Here is a 16,203-nt window from a genome sequence, read left to right as displayed (position 1 = left end):
GTTGTCAGCCTAGTAAGCTCCATAACGTGTGTGATAACTGCATAACACAATAGTACAAATCACTAGTTTGACAAGGGTTCTAATCTCAGATTTGGCAAATAAGTGTGTGTGTTTGTAAAAAGAAGTATTTTGATAAGTCTCCCACCCACTGCCCTACTTTATCACTCCTGTTGATGGCATTCCTCTTATCAGCACATTTGGCCAGTTGTCAGCCCAGGAAGCTCTGTAGTGTGTGTGATAACTGCATAACACAATAGGACTAATCACTAGCTAGACAGGGGTTCTAATCTCAAATCTGGCAAATGATTGTATCTTATGTTGGTAAGAAGAAGTATTTTGATAAGTCTCCCACCCACTGGCCTACTTTATCAGTCCTGCTGATGTCATTCCCATTATCAGCACCATTGGCCAGTTGTCAGCCCAGTAAGCTCTGTAGCATGTGCGGTAACTGTGTAACACTATAGTACAAATAACTAGATAGGCAGGGGTTCTACTCTCAGATCTGGTAAATATGGATGTGGTTGTTTAAGTGTGTGTGAAAGTGTATATGTTTATAGAAAGAAGTATTTTGATAAGTTTCCCACCCACTGGCATACTTTATCAGTCCTGCTGATGTCATGTATTTTATGTTTATTGATTTATTTATTTATTTACATTTGTTGACTGGGAAAGTCCGACTGGACACAGGTCCATTTTTAGTGGAGGCCCGGGGAGAAAAGCTCCACATTTAAAATATTACAGACATAGTTACAGATGAAGAACATAGCAATTAAAATATTACAAACATAGTTACAGATGAAGAACATAGTACATTAGTAGACAACTAGAATCTTTGTCATCTGTGCAGTACATAGCAGTCATTAACAATTGTTACAATAAGAAATGACTGCTGTATAATAAGTAGCTAGGCATATAAGTATTCAAGCTTGCTGTAATCAAAGGTAGTTAGTGGCATGGAAATAGATGTAGAGGGTAGATGGAGTGGGTGAAATCAGAGGGGGGTGTTGCAAGGGCATAGCCAACATATTTTTAGGTGCACTTTTAGTAAAGCTTTGAAGAGGATGCATGATGGTACAGAGGTTATTGTGGGGGAGAGGGTGTTCCATAATTTGGCTATAGCACTGAAGAATAGTGCTTCTCCAGTAGAGTTATTGGCTCTAGTAACCTGTTAGTTATTTTTGTTGCTGGATCTTAGTGGTCTGGTAGTGAGATAGGGTTGGAGTAGATTTTGGAAGGATGGTTTACTAGTGTGTGCGAGAGTGTGCATTGATAGCATTGAAGGAGTTGAGGGAGTTCTAGCCAGTCCAGTTCAGCAAGTGAGAGACAGTGGTGACTATGGTAGGATGCCCCCCGGTGGCGAATTTGGTGATTTTGTTGTAGCAGATCTTGAGTTTATTTAGATCTCATTGCCTTAGGTTGGTATATATTGGAGAGGCATAAAGTAGGGTGGAGATAAGGTGGGAATTTGCTACTGAAATCCTTGCTGCTTTGGTGAGGAGTTGGTTATTTCTGTATAAAGCTCCTAGTTTTTGTGGTCTTTTTAATGGTCATGGATATGTGAATTTCAAATTTTAGATTATTGTCTATTTCAACTCCTAGCAACTTGGTGTGACCTGTTGGGTGGATAGCGGTATTGTCTTTTGCTGTTATGTTAAAGTGAGAGTTGTTTTTAGTATGTTTTGTGGGTTGGAAGATGTGGAGTTTAGTTTTGTTTGGGTTGAGTATTAACTGGGTATCGGATAACCAAGTTTCAATAGAGGAAAAGGCTTCCTGTGTGACCTTTTGCAGTTCGGGTAGGGACTGGGTTGATGAGCAGATGATGGTTAAGTCATCTGCATTTTGTAAGAGTGTGTCATGTTTGGTGGCAGAGGCTAGATTATTGGTGAAAATAGAGAAGAGTAGGGATCCAAGGATGGATCTTTGGGGAACACCAATAGAGACAGGTAGTTGGGGAGATATGTCATTCTACCATACAACAAATTGCTGGTGGGCAGACAGGTAACTCTGAAACCAGTTGATGACTGATTGAGAGAAGGATAGGTTATTGAGAACAGAGATGAGTTGTTTGTGTGGGACCATGGCGAATGCTTTAGATAGGTCTAGGAAAGTAGCAGAGAAGAGATAGCCATTGTTTTTTCTGCTGAAGGATAGTGTTAGTAAAACAGAGTAAGGCAGTGGTGGTGCTATGGTTTGGTTGGAAACCATGTTGAGTATTGGAAAGGAGGTTGTTAGTAAGGAGGTAGTCTGAGACCTGAGAGTGAAAGCATCTCTCTAATATTTTGGAGAGTGGAGAGAGAATAGCTATGGGGTGTTAATTGGTTAGTTCTGTGGAAGGGCCGCCTTTGTGGAGGGGAATTATATGTGATATTCCCCTTATCAGCACATGTCACCAGTTGTCAGTCCAGTAAGCCCTGTAGCACATACGATAACTGTGTAACACTATTGTAAACATAGCTAGATAGGCAGGGGTTCTAATCTCAGATCTGCCAAATGTGTGTGTGGGTGAATAAGTGTGTGTGTAACTGTCTATGTTTGTAGGGAAAAGTATTTTGATAAGTTACCCACCCACTGGCCTACTGTATCAGTCATGCTGATGTCACTCCCCTTATAGGTTCATAGGTGAGTACTAGGCTAATGGCCCTGAAGCCATTACAAGCCTAGCCCAAAGAAGTACCCTGCCATGGCGCCACCCAACATTAATTCCCAGTGACCCCATCAAGTACAGCCACTGAAGTGATCCCTGGGGCAAACTTTCTATTACCCATCCACTCATCAAGATCTCTCTGGAACAGGGTCATCTAGGTGCTTTGCTTGACATGTATGAGAAGTCTATTCCAGGGCATGTGCAGTCTCTGGGTGAGGGACCTGTCCCTCCAGCATTTTGCAGTGATTGTGGCAATGAGGTTGAGGTCCCTGCAGTGTGTGGTGCAGAGAGATTGGGATGTCTTTAGATGTAGCATTTGTAAAAGAGCTGGGTCAGACATGGCTTTGCAAGTCGAGCAGAGATTTCCTCTAAGTAGGTGATATGAGACAGATAATAGCTGGAGTTTCTTTAGTTTGTCTGTGTAGGACATGTGTTTAATGCCTAGGATACTCATTGTGAGGTATTTCTGTGGCCTCTCCAACTGGTGCAGGTGTCTAGTGAGGTAAATGCCAAATGGACCATTATACTTGATTATTAGTGTAATGAGGGAAGAGTACACAGAGATGATGACCTCCTTCTTTCTGGATGCAAAACCCTTGTTAATGAGATGTGCCATATTGAAGGATGTCCAGACCACGGTGGCAATGTGGTGGTTAAAGTAGAGGTTGCTGTCAACCTGTGTCACCAGCTTTCTTATAATGCCTACAGTGTTCAGTGAGCTCCCATTGATGTGGTATTTAGTGGGAACTGAGATTTTATCAAAGGGGCTGATGATGCATCATTAACAGACTACTAGGCTAAGTGTTTGTTGCGTCCTTGAACAACATAGGGGATAAATATAACATTATGACCACCATTTGGGCAACTTCCAGACCATGTGTTACAGTCTGTTGCTCATTTAGAACGTCTATGCTGGCAGTCCTTGTTACACGCAAATGCTGCATATGTGTATGTTTGTTGTGCTAATCTGCACTGTGAGTTTGAAAGGATTGTGTACTGCACTCTGATAGTAGTGGGCCTCATTTGCATTACCTGAGTTAAAATCCTCTATAAATGCATGATGTGACACTTTATGCACTTATAATTTTGCTATAGGGATATGTGAAGTGTGTTCCCATCTGCAGGCCTATGACTTCCATCATTGACAATCAGATATTTTATTTATAATGCATTGTGTGGATAAAGAGTGCATGACTCAGTGACTAATTGGTGGCTTCACAATAACATTATTTATATGCTACACACCACTGGATTTGAACCCAGGACTGTGTGTGGCAAAATGTACTGCTTGCAAGGCATTTAACAGACTGAGCTACTGAGTCACTGTTGCAGCAGGTCTATTTGCAAGATAAAGTGCACACATATAGGCTGTGACATACTATTTTTGCAGCCATCATTATGTGCATGGCTTTATATGGATGTATTTCTGCACCAAGGTCCCTGTTGTACATGTATTTTGCCAGAAATGTCTTAGCAGGTGTACTTGTAAATGTTGCTGAGAAAAGCAGACATGCACCTTTTATTAGAGACCTCACTTATATCAATTCTTGTGTGTTTGGCTTTCTAGAAGTGTACTCTTGCACCAGACTCCAAGGTGCAATCCCAATTTTTCCATTTATCTTGCAGCAAGTCCACGCAGTGCGATAAGCAGATCCATGGAAACCAGCTTAATGATTGTAACCTCCGATTATTATGTTTTGCTTAAACCACCTGTCTTAATTAAAAGCTGTGTAGCATGGCAGGTTAATGTAACACTTTACAGGTGTCATGGTTGTGGGTTTGAAGTAGGGAACGGTGTTTATTTTGTAAATGTTTATTATTTAAAACACATGTATCATTATAGCTCCATTTAGCTGAACGTAATGAAGCTGCGTGACATGGCACATTGCCCAGTGTCAAGCTAAAAATATATAAAGAAAAGAAAAATGGGGAGATAGGAAAATGGTAAAATGGAATGTAAGCAGGGGGAAAAACATAGTGAAAGGCAGGTAGATATGTGCAGAAAGGGTGTAGGAAAGAACCATAGCTATCCATTTCTTATGCAGAAACAACTGTGCACTTTGATATGATTTGTAGATTACTTTGGACACTAACCCCCACAGAGAGGAGTTAGGGCAACATAATTGAGTTGCCAAGCCAATTGGACCAAACTATGTGTGTCCAGTGGACACTTGTAAAATGGAGAGCTATGTATGGGATGAATTTTTTGGGGGAGACAGGTGCCCATTTTTTTAAGGTGAGAGTGGAGTGTGGGAGGAGGGAGATAGGTACATGTGGGGGAGGTAAGTTGGGTAGGTGAGGAAGGTTTTGCGACAGACATGACAGACAAGACAGCAGACAGGGGTGGTATGTGACACAAAAGGGGGTAAACACCTTGGAAGGATAGGGTGTTTTAGAATTTCAGTCCCATGTGCCTCAACAAGGTAACAGTGTGACTCACATTCCCACCCATGGAACTGTTGACACTGCTCTGTCACTGCCCCAAGGGTGGTAGTGGTGGAGGCTGGGCTCCAGGGTGAGCTTGCCACACCAGGGTGGCCAGCATGCTCTCCATCTGATGCAGGTGTCATCTAAACTCATGGTAGATGATCCTGTACACCAAATCCGGCAGTTCATCATGGGTGACTACTCCCCCTCCACCACTGTTCCCAGAGGGGGGCCCATCCCTGTCCCATGGGTTGTTATTACCTGATGCCACAGGTAGTACAGGGGCAGCAGAGGGATCACCACCAGGCCAGGTTCCAGATGTGCTGGGACCTGGTGCCATGGTCAGAGGAGGCAAGGTATGTTGATCACGTGGAACCGGCCAATCTTGATATGCTGTAGTAAAGTAGTTATATCAATAAGTTAAAGTTAGTATTAACAAACCCAGTGTTAGTATTAGCAGAATGGAACATAATATGCATTAATCCAAATACATATGAAGGTATATTATGCGTAACACATTATGAAGTAACATAACAGTAAGTATGTTAACAGCAAACCAGTATGAATTAAACCATAAGGCCAGTAAAACAGTTAGTGTAACAAAATATGTTAATATTAAATCATAATAAATAACAATAATAAATTAAAGAAGATGATTGGTGGGGACAGAGAAAAACATACCATTAGTTACCTCGTAGGTAATATTACTACACAGAGTATGTAGTGGAAGATAGGAAATTCACCCCAGGGATCACATCAGTCGCTCTGCTAGACACGGATCCAGGAAAGTAAATACTGTCGGATGAAATAGCCAGGGAATTGTTATGGCTAGGCTTGTATAGGCCCTAGGGCCAATAACCTAGTACCAACCTATGAACCTATGAATTACAAACTTCTACAGGTGTGCAGTGTCAGTTGTGAGTACAGTGATTACAATTCTTCTATAGCAGACGCATCATATGCATACTTCTCAAGCTATTAGCATGGAACAGTATGGGCCAATCAGTAACAAATGCAGGTCCACAACTACACAGAATAGTTTCACATAATGTGGACTTTCATAACTACCAAAGTGTTATGAAAATGGATTTGAAAATGTATGGCATTCCAGGTAATCATTTATGGGGTAATCATGGAACAGATTAGCCAGTTGTAATTACATTATGAAAAATTATGACAGTTGAGAGGCATGTTTGTGTACATTAAGTAAACTAGACAGGTGTCATGCCTTAGTTGGCAGGCATTGGAGTAGAACCCAATAGCTGTGACTGCAGGGGACATCTGCAAATAATGTAACAACTGACTTGAGTAACTTAGAACAGACATGCAATGACTAAAGTCCTATTGCAAATATTAAGACAGATGTATTTAGGAACCCACAATGCTGCTTAACACTTTATTGGTATCGGTGATAATTATCTGTGAAATTTAAACACACTATCTGCTCATAAAATGGGCTACCTCAGCCATATACCTTTTTTTCCTGAAGTGGAAGACAATGTGAGCATTATGTGACTGAAACTGGCCTGGAAATGACTTTGAAACATACTATTAGTTGAAAATAAAACATTTTACAGGACATTCCTTTTACATTGTAGAGCTATTACAGTTTTACACTTGACTGCAGTGACAGTAGAACTCACATGCAATGAATACAGCCGTGCTGCAAATATAAAGACAGATTTATTTAGAAACCCACAATGCTGCTTAACACTTTATTGGTATTACTGATAATTCTCTTGTTTATTGCTATACAGTTCTTATTGTTCATTTATTGCACTACAGTTCTAGTTGTCCATTTATTGGACTACATTTATAATTCCCCATTTATTGCACTACAGTTTTTATTGTTTATTCTTTATTGCAGTACATATTTTATTCTTTATTACTTATTGCACTACAGGTAGCATAATGTATTCGTACTTACCACACTCACAGCTCAACCTGGCCAGGCGTCTGGCATGGGACTGAATATTGCTAGTCCTCTCAGTTGCAGCTGTTAGGAGAGAAGCACACCATTATGCATGCCAGTTTTACACACATTCAGCTTTCATTTTGGTAAAACAATGGAAAAAATACTTACATATTTGTGGGGCATGGCTAGCCCTATTCTCTTGGACCCATGTGTCCAATGTTCCCCTCTTTCTCCACTTCAGGTCATCATAGTTGTGACAACACTGCTCACCAGTGTGGGGGATACCAGTAGCACTGGTAAGATCCCTGGCTAACTGATCTCAGGCCTTAGCCTTACACTCTGAGCCCTGGTAACTGCCCTCCAACAGCCTAGGTTCATAATTCCATATGAGGAGCCCAACAAAAACCCTGGACTCCTGCACACCCCATCTCTGTACCTAAAAGTGTGCACCCTCTCCAACATCACCTGGCATATCAGGAGATAAGCAGACTCCAACAAATGGTGCAGAATTCCCACCTATTGGCTTTAATATCAGCTGTTTTCCCACCCTTACATGTCATTCAGCAACATTCATAAAAGTGTTGCATTGCTTAGCATCATGCAAAGCAGCTAAGCAAAGCTGAGTAGTGCAAAAACTCACAGAGCCATGGTTTTTATGAAGCTTAGCAACACACTAACAATATTAGCCATTAACAATGTTTAAGCAGTGCTTAGCACCATGCAGCTCTCCCAAATGTAAAGATATTGATTTTAAATTAAAAGACATTTTACGTTGCATTCAACAAATTATATGTGTGCTAGGGATTCAAACCCAGGATCTACAAAACTTTAGACCATCACTCTACCCATTGAGCAGTATATAAAGTAGTATACCTTCACATATACTACAAAGCAATAGCGGTGCACCATGCAAATGGGCTTAAACGTGTCTAAACAAAAGCAGAAATAAATAATTAATTACACCTGGTTTCTATTTCTAGATGTCAGCTGTGTTCTATGTAAGTGGGTTTGGCATTGCTGTGCTCCACTTCACACAAACAGACATTAAAAAAAAAAGAAAAGGAAAAAAAAACAGTTATCATAATTAAGTACATCTAGTTTCTATTTATAGATGTCTGGCAGGGTCAGCTGTTTATGTATAAGCTTGGCTTGGCACTGCTGCATACTGCACAATTGGCCATTACAAAAAAAAAACACATAACACTTTATAAATTTAATACACAAATTAATACACAGCACAGTTCACCAGTAGCAAGGAACATTACAGGGAGCCCCTCACCATGTACATCTGACCAGCCTCTACACTTCTGCCTAAACAGATTCAATATCCCTGTTACTATGCTCTCCTTCATTGGCACACCATCATTAATATGCATAGAGTGCTGCCGAGAGGGAACCATGACCATGTAAACTTGTACATTCTGTGTAGGCTCTACATGGAGCCTACATGGAAAATCCTGGGTATGTCTATATTGTGGTGAATATGAAACTTGTGAACATGTTTTTATACAATATAAAAGGGTAAAAATTTTATAGGAAAAGATTATAGAGAGAAAATATCTAAATGACTTTAAAGACATAAGCAATGTATATATGAACATGATTTAATTTGGTTACTATAGACACAAAAGTAAGAAAGAGGTTGACAATCTTGTTAAAAATGTTTGCTATATTATGGTTGCTCTGAAAACAGAGGATTAAGGAAATCATGTTCAATGAAAAATGGGACTTAGCAATGATGCTGAAAAAAGATAAGATTTTGGTTGTGGAAACTGGAATGGGGATCAAAAAAGTAACACGTATGTATTCCATATGATGAAGTAAAATGAAAAGGAAGATTTGATTTGTAAATAGTGTGTGTCTGTGTGTGTGTGTGTCTGTGTGTGTGTGTGTGTGTGTGTGTGTGTGTGTGTGTGTGTGTGTGTGTGTGTGTGTGTGTGTGTGTGTGTGTGTGTGTGTGTGTATATATATATATATATATATATATATATATATATATATATATGTATGGATTCCTATTACAAGAAAGAACGTTCACTACTTTGAACTTGTAATAGGAAGCCGTCACCATAAGAAACAAGCTATGTCCTCCACTATGGTGCGATAGTCATGGACCTTAGGGTTAGGGCATGGGTTAGGGTAAGGGGATAGTTAGTAAAGCTATCCCCTTACTCTAACCTATGCCCTTACCCTAAGGTTCGTGACTATCGCACCATAGTAGAGGACATTGCTATGTCCTTCACTGCGCTGCAGTCGTCATGGACCTTAGGTTTAGGGCACAGGTCATGGTAAGGGGATAGCCCTACAGGCTATCCCCTTACTATGACCCGTGCCCTAACCCTATTATCCCCTTACCATGACCCATGCCTTAACCTTAAGGTCCGTGAGTACTGCACGGAAGTTCAGTACAACACCCGTTCGTTGTACTGAACTTCGCGTAAGTGTAATTTCAATTAAGTGCACTTTCGCTGCAGTGAGCATTCCATGCACTATTTTGAATTAGTGAATATTGGATCTAGTGTATGGAACCCATATATATATATATATATATATATATATATATATATATATATATATATATATATATATATATATATATATATATATATATATATATATATATATATATATATAGTTGAAAATATGTATAGAATGTAAATAAGTAGAAATGTAAATGACTGATTGTAAAAGTACTTATAGATTCTGTAAATAAAGAACCCCTACTCTTAGCATACAGGAACACTTTTTGTGGTTACACTTCCTGTTTCTGGTCCAGGGGCAGCAGCATCATGGATAAGCAGGAAGAGATATAAAGAGTGGTAGTACTGAGAAGAAGATGGTCAGTAAAGTGATTATGTTAGAGGATAAAGAAATTGTATGGGAGGTGAAAGAGTCAGCAGTTTCACTGTATGGGGCAGCAGAAAGGAGTGAGGAAGCTGAAGAGCAGTCAATTAAGGAGAAATCAGACAGGAAGGCTGAATCAAAAGGATTTGGAAATGCTGTTTCCGGAGGAATTGTTTCAGGATGAGACGAGGATGGATGCATGATTACAACCCTCCAAATGGGACGGTTGCAGGATGTTTACCTAAAGAATATGGTAAACCAGAGTGAACCTGAGAGTGAGATAGAAACATCATGGAGTGAAATTATGGATAAATATGGGAACAGGAGGTGAGAGACACTCTGGAAAAGAAGAAGTTGTATGCACAGGCAGTGAAAGGAAAGTGATGAGTGGAAAGAGTAAAAATGATGGCAAGGAAGAAATTGGTGGTAAGACTGAGCACCAGAGAAGAAAAGGAGCTCAAAAGGTATGAGGTTTGTGACACAGTGATTGCACCATTGGGTTTCCCCCCTTAGGCAAGTAAGAGCCTTTATATACATTAATAAAGATATGTATTGCAACATTTTGTTTGAGAGGGGACAGTACATGGAAAAAGTTTTAGAAAAATTTGAGATTAAGAAAAACTGCAGTCCTTGAAACTCATATGTGGTATAAAGATTTAATAGAGAGACAAAAAAGATGCTTTTTGTGCATTTCAAACTGAAATTGGGAAAGAAGTGTTAAAGGACTATTTAAAAACTTTATGTAAAGAAGTTATGGACACTAAACGATCTGTGATGATAGAGGTTTATGGAATGGGGGATGGGAATGTGGTGTAATTTTGAAAATGGAAAATAAAAAAAACTTACATATTCCAAGTGTAAAAATTTAGACTGTAACAGATGTTTTGTCAAATATAGGGGACAACTGAAACATGCATTTTTGTGGAAAAGATGATCATTTGATTAGTAATTGTGATAAAAGAAAATGTTTTATTTGTGGTTAGCCAGGGCATGAAGCTAAGAAATGTGGCATGATGTGTAGAAAATGTGGACAAACTGGACATGTATGGGTGGATTGCAAAGAAAATATAAAAGTCAAAGAGCAAGAGTAGATGCAGGAATGTGTATATAATATAGAAAGAAATATAGAAGAAGAAAATAAAGAACAGATTATAGCACAGAAAAATGACAGAGAAGAAAATTTAATAAATGGAAAAAATGAAAATAATGAAGGGGAGGAATTGGTAAAGGGAGCAAGTGAAGATGAATATATGAACTGGAGAATGGTGAAGGTAAAATCAATGGGGAAACAGGTGAAAGATAAAAAGGAAGTTTAAAATTGCAATTGTGAAGAAAATAAAAAATGTATAAGATAGAAATGGAAGGGGATAATAAACTTACATGAGAAGAAATATGACAATTTTGGCTACATATGTTAATAGTATAAAGAACATTAAAAGAAGAATAGGTGTATTAGCATTGAGTGCATCACTTGATATGCATATAGTCATATTAGAAGACATCAGTATTTACAGAAGAAGACAGGTTACAAACATAAGGGTTATTGGGTGAAAACATGATTTGGAACTTGGGGAAATATACATGCTCTGGAATAGGTGTGTTATATCATGAAACAAACGTTTTAGATTATACTAGAGTAGAATTAGGTAGAACAATGGTGATAGATGTAAGGTGGGAAAAAGACATGTATAGAATTATTGCAATATAAGCATATGTCACAAATAAAGAGAAATAATATTTAAAAAATCTCAATTATCTAGGAGTGAATATGGAAATAATATAAGTGAGGGATTTTAATTGTGACTTAAGAAAAAGAACGAAAGAAGGAAGTGATGTTAGGCTCATATTTGAAATAATGCAACGTGGAAAATTATATATATGGGATAACAAGCACTGGCCTTATAAAAGAAATTATATAAAATGGAAATTGATTATTTTGTAATACCTGATAGTGTGAAAGTTGTGCAAGAAGGAACAAAAGTAACAAAAAACAAGTCCAAGAGGATGAGGTGCCAAATCCAAACCAGTAAACAAGAAAACAGCAAAGATAAGCCATATCCACCGCAAAGAAGTTTTTAATAGGTTCCACAGCAAACACAATAAATACAGTCACAGTAATAATGCTGAAACACTACCAGTTCATTTTCATCACACAACTTCCTCAGAAAATGCTGACAATCAAATCCCTCCTCATTTATACCCTTACATATTAACAGAGGTTAAAACCATCTGACATCAGTAAAAGTTTTAACCCTTTCTTAAACAGAAAGTTAAAAGCTTTGAAGTTAAAAATAACAATGTCCTTTTTAATCAATGAAAAGTTCCCCCTTTTTTTGAGTAATAAAACATTCCTATAAAACATATAATGAATAAATATAATTAAGACAATACATCCTAAAATAATAGTCATATATATGAACTTGTCAGTTAAAATGTGAGCTGTCATTACTAAATAGACAACGAATTATCCGCTAGGTAGTTGTAGAATTCACAATTTCACTTCCAGCTAGGTAGTTATAGAATTCACAATTTCGCTTCTAGCTAGGTAGTTGTGGAATTCACAGGTAACAAATTTTTTGGATCATTTAGCTATGGGGTAGAAGTGTAAGAAAAGGAAGGATACATACAAATATAAAGGTATTAAAATATCAAATGAAAAATAATTAGATGAGGAAGACAGAAGAGATAATAATAAATTATGGAAAGATCGTGTGGATATAAGAATTTTCCATGAAAATTGGGCACATTGGTGGATAATATTTAAAGAAAAATATAAAATGTGTTTTTGGAATGTCAAGCTCTAAGGAGAAGGAAAGAGAAACTAAAGTATATGCAATTGAGTCAGGAAGTATTTAGAGAGGCATTAAGACGTAAGATTTTTTTTTATGAAAAAGAGAAAAAATATCTGAAATGAATCAGGAGAGAATTAAGAAAATGTTATACAAACAAAGCTATTTCTTACAAGGGAAAAAGAAGAGGTGACTGCATATTTAAATAAGACAATAACAGAACATAATAAAATAATAAGAGAATTGAAGAATGAGGAAGGAGAAAGAGTGATTACATAAGAAAAATATTTGACGTAATAAAGAAGCATACAGAAATACATTTTATAAAAGGAGATAAAAGACAAGCAAAAGTGGAAGGTTAAAAAATGAAGTAAAGATGATAATAAGAGTCTGAAAGAAAATATAAGTATAAAAGAATTCAATAAAATTTTAAAAGGAATAAATATGGAAAAAAGCTACGGGAATGGGTGGCATTGAATATCAGATGTATAATAATAAGAATGAATGGCATAAAAGTGTATTTTGTGGAAGTAATAAATGAATGGTTAGAAAAAGGAATAGTAGAAAAAGAAAAATGCACTGGGATCATGAAATTTATATGTAAGAAATGAGGAAAGGAGCATATAAGATGCTGGAGATTAATAATATTAAATAATACAGATTATAATATATTTATAAGAATGCTAGGAAAAAGACTAGGAAATAACGTAGATAAATTGCTTCAATATATGATTTTTGCAAGAAATGGAAAGGAAGTCAAGATTTTTATGGATAATGATAGAAGCGATAAATGGCATTATAAATAAAAAGGTTGAAACTAAAGCTATGGTAGGATATTTGAGTAAAGTGTCTGACAGAATACAATATGCATGTTTATGGGATATATTAAAAGATTATAATATAAGTGATAAAATAATAAACAATAATTATGTTGGTGTATGAAAATAATAATGTGAGATTAATATTAAATCAATGGCTAAGTGAAGAAAAATAGAATGTGGGATAATTCAGGGATGTCTGGCAAGTAACATTTTATTTTCATTAGTTATGAATGTGGTTGTCAACAAGATGAATAAAGTATTGAAAATGACAGGATACAAGATAATAGAAGGACTACAAATTCCAGTAATTCTTATTTGTCCAGATGTTATAGTTTTAATTACTAAGAATGAGGAGTGGATGGAAGAGGGAATCAGAAAATTAATTCAGTATTTAAAAGTGATTGGTTTATGTATAAATAAAGACAAAAGTAAAGGGGATTGGATTAATAGATAGTATAGAAGGTATTCAGTTTAATGATGAGGTCATAGATATTTTGGGGATAATATTTGGGACAAGTATGTGTAGAAAGAAACAGTGGGAGAAAATCATACAAAAACTAAGATATATATGTATGTTTGGAAGTCATATAAACTGGCATACAAGAAAAAGTATACTTAATAAAGTCAATACGTTTGGGTAAAATTGCTTATATAGCAAGTGTTTATATGATCCTGTCATGGTATAAAAAAGAGTTAATGTCGATTGTATTTTCATCTATATGGGGATCAAGGTTAAATCCAGTTAGAAGAGGAATTTTGCCTGCTAAAGAAAAAGGGGGACTAGGATTAATTAATCTGATTGTTCGTGCAGCTTCATTGACTCTTTATAAAGCTCTGGTAGAACTGAAAGAAGAGAATGGGGATTATTAAATGTTATAATTAAAGATAAATAAAAGGATTTTTAGGAGAGGATAGGCTCAGGGAAAAGATGGAAAAGTTATAAAAATGAAGATATGAAAAAGAACCAAATCAATTTTTATGGAAACTGAATATAAAAAATGTGGGAAATAACAGAAAAGAATGATATTTGAATATAATGAATGGACATCTTTACATTTAGCCATAGAAGCACTTAGAAAATGAAAAAAAAGAAATGTGATTAAAATAAGATTTTGACGGTGTTAAAAATTATGAATGTAATGATTTTTTTGTGAAGACTGTGGTGGTGGTGCTGCGGTAGCATTGTCGCCTCACAGTAAGGCATTGTCCTGTTTGATTTTCAGCTAGACCGTCTTCTATGTGGAGACATACATGAATGGGCGTACCTTCATTGAAGGTTGTGCATCAGGGCCGGCAACTTGGCATGTAAAAATCTACTGCCAATCATTAGCGGACTGGAGTTCCGCTGTGGTGACCCCTAACCGGGAAAAGCCGAAAGACACAACAACAACAATAATCAAGTTATGTGTTAAAGCTAATATGCCTTTTAAAAATATAAGAGAGAGTGTGTAATAATTGTGGGGAAATGGAAACAACAGAACATTTTTTTAATTGTACAAGTGAAAGAATTATGAAAGAAAATATATGAAATGAAATATTAAAAAGTTTTAAAAATGTTGAATACTTATATATGAATATGTTATAGTATGGGTATAATGGTGATAGAAAACGAAAATAGGTGAAGGAAATTGATGAAAAAATGTTCTATATTTTATGAACAATGTGGAATGAGAGTCTGAATGAAATGAAATTTAATGTAAAATGGATATTATCTGAAGTTTTAAGAAGATACAATTTTGGCTATGAAAAAATGATGGAGGAAATAATTAAGGTATACTGCATTGTATTATATTGTAAATGGAAAGCATAAATAATTGTATATAGTGGATAATATGTAAATGATGTAAATAAGTACTGATAATCAATAAAGAACGCTCGCTCTTCACTATTATAAAGGGGACCCATTTTGGAGGAGTACTTCCTCTTTATGTTCCGGATGCAGAGGTGGCCTGGAAAAATGCAGATGGAGAGAGAGAGAAGGAAATAATGGATTGATGAAAGAAATGAAGAAGAAAACAAATATGCAGACCAAAAGATGTGTGCAGGATTTTGAGGAAATGCTTCAAAGAAACCTATTTGATGGAGATGAGAGTCAGCAAATGATGGATGTATAATTACAACCCTGCAGTCAGGAGAGTGTGTAGGATAATTTAATTAAATAAATGGTGGTGCAGAGTGAGACAGAAGATGAAGTAGATGTTTCCTGGGGGACATTATGGAGAAAATATAAAAGGAAAATGCAGAGACAATCCTAAAGAATTGTAGTGAAATGGAAAAGAAGGCATATGTGGAGAAAGAAAAAAGAAGACAAAAGTGAGTGGGGTAGCAGAAAAAAGGCAGAAGAAAATGGAAAACAGAAGTAAATGGTAAGGATCAAAGTAAAGAGAAAGAAATGGACAGGTATAAAATGTGAAACAATTTAATATCTCTTTTGGGTGCAAAAGAACATGAGGTAAGAACATTTAGTCTCATTAACAAAGAGATATTTTGTGACATTATATTTTTGACTGTTTTTTTTTTTCAATGAAAAAAAATTCTTGAAGAATATGAAAAAAAGAAAGACTGTAACCCATGGAATATTTATGTGATAAAAGCATTTAACATGGAAACCAAAAAGAAGATTCACGTACAATTTCAAATAAAGGTAAAAACAGAGATTTTGAAAGGACATTTGAAAGCTTTATGTAAAGAAGTACTAAGCATTGCAAAAGTTTATGACAAAAGGGGTTTATGGACTGGTGGCTGGGATTGTTATATTGTGTT

Source organism: Protopterus annectens, chromosome 3.part1 (assembly GCF_019279795.1).
Source record: "Protopterus annectens isolate FY-2018-M chromosome 3.part1, PAN1.0, whole genome shotgun sequence".
Taxonomy (NCBI): domain Eukaryota; kingdom Metazoa; phylum Chordata; order Ceratodontiformes; family Protopteridae; genus Protopterus; species Protopterus annectens.
This window is presented reverse-complemented; position numbering follows the sequence as displayed.